An 8249-nucleotide genomic window follows, 5' to 3' on the forward strand; every position below is an offset into this window, starting at 1 on the left:
TGTCCCCTGGTAAGAAACGATAGACATTTATCATCAAGGCCCATGAGGGGCTGTGTAAGGGTCCATTCACACTTGTAGGACTCCAAAGTTGCACAACTTTGAAGTGTAACTTTGGTGCAACTTTGATGCATCTTTGGATGGGTGAGACTTAGATGTGGCTTGTCCCTCTGCAATGTCGGAACCACTGTTGAATGACTGTTGCAAGATATGGGTAGATCCTGTGCTGGTTTCAATGATCCGAGCACTGTACCATCTCCAAGAAACTGCAGCTGCAAAAAGTTTCATTCCAGCTGAAACTTCTCTCACAACAGTTACATTGTCTCGGAAATTCAGACTGTCCCCTGGTAAGAAACGATAGACATGTATCATCAAGGCCCATGAGGGGCTGTGTAAGGGTCCATTCACACTTGTAGGACTCCAAAGTTGTGCAACTTTGAATTATAACTTTGGTGCAACTTTGACGCATCTTTGGATGGGTGAGACTTGGATGTGGCTTGTCCCGATGCAATGTCGGAACCACTGTTGTACGACTGTTGCAAGATATGGGTAGATCCTGTGCTGGTTACAATGATCTGAGCACTGTACCATCTTCAAGAAACTGCAGCTGCAGAAAGTTTAATTCCAGCTGCAACTTCTGTCACAACAGTTACATTGTCTCAGAAATTCAGACTGTCCCCTGTTAAGAAACGATAGACATTTATCATCAAGACCAATAAGAGGTTGTGTAAGGCTCCATTCACACTTGTAGGACTCCAAAGTTGCACAACTTTGAAGTGTAACTTTGATGCATCTTTGGATGGGTGAGACTTGGAAGTGACTTGTCCCTCTGCAAAGTTGGACCCACTGTTACACCACTGTTGCATGTTAAACATTCACAATGACTTTTATGCAACTTTTGAGGGCTAACATTGAAGTGTATGGCCCTCGCGTTGCATGAAAGTCTGACCAAAGTAGTACATGAACTACTTTGAAGTCGCTGCAACTTTACATCGCACAGATATGAATGGTTGTCATTGGAAAACATGGGGTATGACTTGTCATGTGACTTTGATGTCTAAGGTCGCATGAAAAGTTGCACAACTGTGAATGGGATCTAACTGTTCCACTACGTATGGGCCATTGTTTTCTACATTCAGGGGAATTCAGTAAAGCTACAATGAGAAATTTTTTGCAGTATTTTCCTTAAGAACCACCTGTGAATAATTCAAGCCAGAATTTGTGCCAATGTGAGTAACATTACATGTGCAGCAAATTCAGGCAGTTCTTATTGCTTCTCTGGCTGCGACTACACATTAGGAAACTGGCAGTAATTAAGACCAGCTCAGCTGGCCTGCAGAGGTACACCAGTACTCAGAGTGGGATATGTCTATACTTGGAAGTTATCATGAATGTTTCCTGCACAGTGCTGTATCCCTGGCCTCATTCAGCTGTTTCCCCGGCTAAAAGCATAATGTAAACAAAGGATACAGGTAATGTCATTACCCAAATAATTTTTTCTTTTTTTGTGGGCCATAAATGGTTGATGCCATAATGTTTTAGTTTGCAAAGCATATAACCACATTATGACCTGATGTACCTGAGCTCTGAGCTGTCACTGCTTCCAGTGTTTCTATCTTTGCCCAGTCTCTCCGGTCGCTTGAATGGCCAGACTATGATGATGTCACTCCAATGCATGCACACAGTGGTAACCATTGCAGTATGGTGCTCTTTGCAATCATGGCACAGGCAGTGTAGCTGTGCCTGCATGAATGACGTCATCGGCCAGAGCCATTATCTAAATCTAGCAAAAGATGCAATCTAAAAATTTTTTTAAAGGTACTTTGATACATATATCAAGCCTTAGCATATTGAAAAGTGTAAAAATTGAGTTAAATATTGCTGTAGGGAAACAGGGTAATACTCTTAGGCATGGTTCTGTGCTTGGGGATAAAGGGTGACTAAAGTTGGTAGGTAAACAGGCTGCACAGAGAAACTGTGCCGAAGAGAATGAATGATTGGTATACTGAATGAGAGAAAACACTGCAATTAATTTCCGCCAGCACTACAGAAGTTAAAAAGTAAGTTGAACAAGGGTTAGAATGGAGCTGATATACAATATAGAAGACCAGATGTGCTGACAACTCATATTCTGAAGAGGACCGTAGATCTCTGAAACCAGCAGATCAGAGTAGCTGTCAGAGACAGTGTTGCATGCACATGCACTGGAACTCTTTCAGGCATCACTTCTGTCTGAATAGCCACTAGACAAGCAGCAACATTTTTAAAGCTCTTGAGCTCTGGAAACTACAGTTGACTTCTAACCTCTTTGAAGCCTGAGGAAACCTGCTACAAAGCTGAAAACACACAGCCATTAACTGCTCACACTGCTCTCTAGGAGTAATCTGTGTCCTGTGTTTAGACACTATTCAGCAACCAGAAACAGTTGCACTGTTTCTCTCTATGCTCACCTCATACAGGCAAGAGCAGTTCTGCTTACATAGTTATTTTTGGGGTTACATTTCCAGTTGGGCCAGGCTGGGTCTCCTCCAGAGAAAGATTGGGGTAGGGAGTTCCAAAGAATGGGAGAGACTAGGGAGAAGTCCTGGTGGCGAGCATGTGAGGAGGTGACAAGGGGGCTAGAGAGCAGGAGGTCTTGGGAGAAACAATTTGGTTGGTATTTTGAGACTCATTTAGTGATGTACCTGGGGGTAGAGTTGTGGATGGCTTTGTAAGTTGTTAGTATTTTGAATTTAATTTGTTGGGTGGGCATAAGCCAGTTAAGGGATTGGCAGAGAGGAGTAGCAAACACTGAACGGTTTGTAGGGTGGATTAGTCTAGCAGCAGCATTCATGATGGACTGAAGGGCGATATCCTATGTAAAGGTAAGTCAATGAGAAGGGAGTTGCAGTAGTTGAGGCAAAAGATGACCAGGGAGTGAATTAGGAACTTTGTGGTGTCATTGGTTAGGAAGGGGTATATTCTGTTCAGGATAACACCTAGCACCTTGGCATGCGGTGATGGGTTATTAGTTGTGCCATTGATCTTGACAAAGAAGTCAGGGGAAGGGGCACATGAGGGAGGAAATATTATGAGCTTGACTTTGGATAGTTTGAATTTGAGGAAGTGGTGTGACTTGGGTGTCATCAGCGTAGAATCAGTATTGGAAGCCATGGAAGGCTATCAACTGACCCAGGGAGGAGGTGTAGATTGAGAACAGGAGAGTTCCAAGAACAGAACCTTGGGGGACCCCGATGGAGGAAAGAAATAGAGAGGAGGAGTTAAAATTGTAAGTAACGCTGAAGGTGGCATAGGTAGGATGAGAAACAGTGAAGACTACAGTCACAGAGATCAAAGGTGTGGAGTTTTTTGAGGAGGAAGGGGTGGTCCACTATGTCAAAGGCAGTAGAGAGGTCCAGGGGTAGAAGTACATAATAGTGTCCTTTGTTTTTAGCCATTAGTACATCGTTTGTGAGTTTTAGGAGAACAGTTTCTGTGGAGTATTGAGGGTGAAATCCCAGACAGAGGGGATCAAGAAGGTTATTCTCAGTGAGATGGTCACTCTGGTTGGAGACCAGACATTCAAGGAATTTGGAGGAAAAGGGGAGCAAGGAGCTGGGGCATAAGTTGTTAAGTTGGTGGGGTCCAATGAGAGTTTTTTAAGTATGGGGTAACTATTGCATGTTTTAGAGTTGGGAAAGATGGCAAAAGAGACGGAGAGAGTGAAGATGCGAGTTAGAAATTGTAGGATAGAGCCAGAGGGTGACCTTAGCATTTGTGAGGAAACAGGGTCCAGGGGGCAGGTGGTAAGGTGGGCGTTAGAGAAAAGATTAGCAATTCTGTCTATAGTAGCAGTGTTGGATGAGGGAAGTAATGATTGTACCTGTGGACATGGAGTGTTAAGTGGGGAAGGTATCTGTACAGTAGAGATCTAATCATGAATTGTATCAATTGTTTTTTTTTTTTAAGTATTGGCGGTTTCCTGTGCAGTGAGCAGTGGGCAGAGGCAGTGGAGGATATAGTAGCGAGTGGAAGGTAGAGAAGAGCTGATTGGGACTGGATGGGAAGTTGTTAATGAAAATGATAACATAAGTCTGTTTGGCAGTGTGGAGGCAGGAATTGTATTTTTGGGAGGCAGATTTATATTACCCCCCTAAATAGATACTTATCCTTCTCCCCAAACCAGCAATATTTCCTCTGACAAGGGCCCGGTTGTCTGCTGTTCATACTGCACATGCATGCCACAGCAGCATCATTTTTTCCTAGAGAACATAATGCACATGGATCCACCATGTTACATAAACAATGTCAGAATGGGGATTATTTAAAAGATGACTACAGAAAATTGCATGACTACATGCTATTACATAGAGAGGCCTCAAGCAGATAGGACTTTTCATTTAAAGCGGATATCCAAATAAATAAAACCTTGTCTAAATATAAGTGGCTTGTGTAGTTTTACTTGAATCTTGTCCTTTGTGTATTTCTCCCAGATCTGTGCAATAATCCAGCATAAAACATCTTCTGCAGGAATTTCCTGCAGGATCGATACTGCTGTCTTTCCTTCTGCAGGATGACTGGTCTTGTCCTCGCTCCCATGTAGTTTTATGCATTTGGCCTATAGTGGACGGAGCTTCTTGGTCTCTCCCACAGCTCTGTGCACTCAGTGCACAGGGTATGTGCAGCATGGGGATGATGTAACAACTACTTTTACAAGGTAATATCTGGGTTTGGAAAGGCAGTTGGTACGCGATATAGTATAGCTAAGATGTACTTTACATACATCCCAGTATCAAAGGAGATTTAGTATCAGTACTCAAAATGTACATTTGAGCTACACAGTAATTAGATTTTTCCTGCAGCAGCAAATGCCTCATTGATTAGTCGGTTAAATGTACATATGCACAACCATTAAAGAGCCCCTGTCACCAACTTCAAAAAAATGTCAAAAAGTAGAGAAAAAAACAAAATGATAAATGTTTACATGCAGTGTTTCTGATTTCCAGAAATTATTTTTATTGTTCACTTGTAATGTGAACATGCTAGAAAATGTGACGAGTCAAGGAAAGTCAATTCTCTAGCATAGGCCCCTCTCTCTTTGCATATCTTAACTATCTCCCTTTCTGGGAGTGTTTATGTTACTTTCTGTGCTGGCCTAGCTCTCCGGCCCTTCACTTCCCTTCATGACCTTTTATGTAGCTGCCAGAAGAAGCAAAAGGGGATTACTATAGAGTGACATAGATAGTGAATTCTTGTGAGCTATTATGAATTGAGGTGTTCAATAAGTAACATTAAGTGAAATCTTCTTATTTAGTGTGTAAGGTGCACTAGAAAGAAAGAAAGCAGACCATGGTGTCTTATCCTTGTACATATAGGGGATTTATTGCTGCCAATTAAGATATTGCTCAGTGGTATACAGCTCATGTGTGATCCTAGTCAGCATAGATGACAATCAACAGGTAAAAAAACTCTGCAGCTGCCCCTGCAGTGCTGTCTGCCTGCGTCTGTGCTCGGATCACCTCGCTTCTCCAGTGCAATGTCGTGACGTCAGAGCCCCTCCCCTACGCGTTGCGTCACAGGGTCACGTGACTTCATCAGGGGGAATTTGATTGGATCCAAATTCCAATCAAATTCCCCCTGATGAAGTCACGTGTCCATCCTTTACCACTATAGAGTGACAGCTTTGAGTCTGCAGGGGCTGCTGATATTACATCCAAGATGGCGGCACTTAGCAGCAATCTAAAGGATGTCTAAACAAGAGATGGTTTTACAGTTAAATAATAGCCATAAATATGTTAAATGCACATAAAATCTTATGGAAACATTTTTGTTGAAATTAATCTTTTGGTGCCAGGTCTCTTTAACGGTGTTAACTGCCTAAATGGAAAGCTAGCACTACGAAGGGGATCTTGGGGGCTCTTATAAGAATAAAAAAAGAGAGTTCATTTTGTCAGGTTTTTTTTTTGTTGTAAAATCCACCCTTCAAAATGTGTTATTTATATTAGTATTTATTCTTGGTGATAGAGACAATTGACAGAACAATAGTCTGGATGAATCTTCAAATGAAAAATACATGGCATACTAATTCACGTGTTTGACCATTTGCAGAAACAGATGTATGCTGTAGTGTTTTCCATTAAAAATAGTTTATGCAAGAAGATTTTTAATATACTATGTGGTTAGCATTGTTTATAGTTACTGTTTGTATTTCCCAGAAAGCAGACACAATAAGATTAATGCTGTTTTTATTTATTGTATTTTGTCTATAGAACTATAATGATAGTAATAGCCTGGATGTATGACTTTACTCTCTTTGGAAGGTATGAGCTATTGAAAATCCAAAAAAGACTTCTTGTTCTGGATTGCAGCACTTCTTCAAACACACCATAAAGATTAAAACTTAAAACCCTTTTAACAATTTGCTGTAGTTCTTGAAAGATAAGTTTTTGGTTGGATTAAAACAGGTGATATACAGTATGTTTACTAATATCACATGCTGTCATGTCCCATTGCTGTGGCTTTCTACTGGAAAGTCCAGCATCTAACCTATCCATTGATACATGTGCTCCTACCATGGAGGCTTTGGAAATTTTAGTTAGGTCCTCGGTATACAGAGGACCCTTGACGTGGGACTGTGGCTTACATATGTATTTGCAATGTGTGCAAACAAAACCCTCTGTTGTTAACGCAAACTGTTAGACAGGGCCGAAATGGTTGTTTCGCAGGCTGGCTGGTAAATGTTGCTGGGAAATCCTTTGTTTGTGATGTGCACTGCCCTTCCATGTGCACCTTACTGCTAAGGCTGGTTATAGGTTGGGACGGTTGCCATTTTTTGTGCAGTTGGCTAATTTGGATGCAGGGACACACTGGATGCCTTTGCTGTAATTTTGGTATAGCTGGACGTCACGCGTGTCCCTGTACCTTTAAGGAGGGATGGGCTCTTCCAAGAACACCTGCCCTTAACCTACCCATTGATACATGTGCTCCTACTATCCAGTGATACCTGTTCTCCTACTATGGAGGCTTTAGGTCCACAGTATACAGAGGACCCTTGAAGTGGGACTGTGGCTTACGCATGTATTTCCAAATGTGTGCACACAAACCCCTCTGTTTTTAACATAAACTGTTAGACAGGGCCAAATTGGTTGTTTCGCAGGCTGGTTGGTAAGCGTTGCAGGAAAATACTTTGTTCAGCATGTAATAAGTGAGTTTAGTAATCCTACAGCTCCCGTTGCCTTTCTTTTGAAAAATTCCCATTATACATGAATATGTTATTAGTTTGTCTAAAATATATCACAGGCAGATAGACAGAAGGGGCTCAGCAAACAAATTTAGAGAAACAGTAGACCATGACCAGCTAAGGCTGTTGGGACTTGTAGTCTCAAGATCCCCTGCTAGCTGTCAGGGGAGAGTGAAAGCTGGTCTGATGGTAACATGCTACATGTTACACCCTGAATATGTTACGAAAGGTGAACTTATCCTTTAAAGTAAAACTAAAGGCCACACTTTTTTTGTAGTTTTGAATAAAGAGGAGGGAGATTAGAACACCTGTCAGATTTTTATTGCTGCCTGTGTCCCTGTTAGGGAGATCGCCCCACACTATTTTTCCTGGTTACCATAATTGAAAGTAAAAGAAAATCCCAAATTTTAGGTTGTCCCCACAAAAATAATTGGAAATCTTCCAAAGGGGGCACTCGTTCTGGTGACCTGGGGGTCCCCAAGAGATTGCCTTAATTTGCAGGGATTTCTCCTCACTTCCTTTTTGGCTATGAGACAAGAAGTGAAGGTAAATCTCCCCAATGGGATCCAGATGGCAAAATATAAACCTTACAGGGGTTATAAAACCCCCCTTATCCAAAATGAAAGAAAAAAGGTTTGCCAATAGTTCTACTTTACTTTTCCTCATACTCCAAAATTTTGAGTAGTATTCTCTATAAAGGGCTCTCGGATGCCTGGTGTGCTAAATGTTTTTGTTTAATTTTATAGTTCCCTAACTTTACCTCAAATATATTAGCAGTTTAGGTGAGACAGAGGTAGCTAGCCAAGTGATTTGCAGCTAGATGATAGGCCCTCCACTGTCAAAATCAGCATGTGGGCAGTCGAGCAGAAGACTAATAGCACATACAGTAGCTCCTCCAGAGGGCCCCTCCAGCTGTCCATCTGTGTTATGAGAGCTACCCTGGACTTCAGTGTTGGGGATGTTGTCTATGAGAATAAAGCTGACCATAGGTGAATTGAATCTCAGCCAGTTTAGCAGAGACCGGCTAGGATTC

This window comes from Staurois parvus, unplaced genomic scaffold (assembly GCF_062004578.1).
Source record: "Staurois parvus isolate SC_StPar_1 unplaced genomic scaffold, SC_StPar_1.0 ptg000613l, whole genome shotgun sequence".
NCBI lineage: Eukaryota > Metazoa > Chordata > Amphibia > Anura > Ranidae > Staurois > Staurois parvus.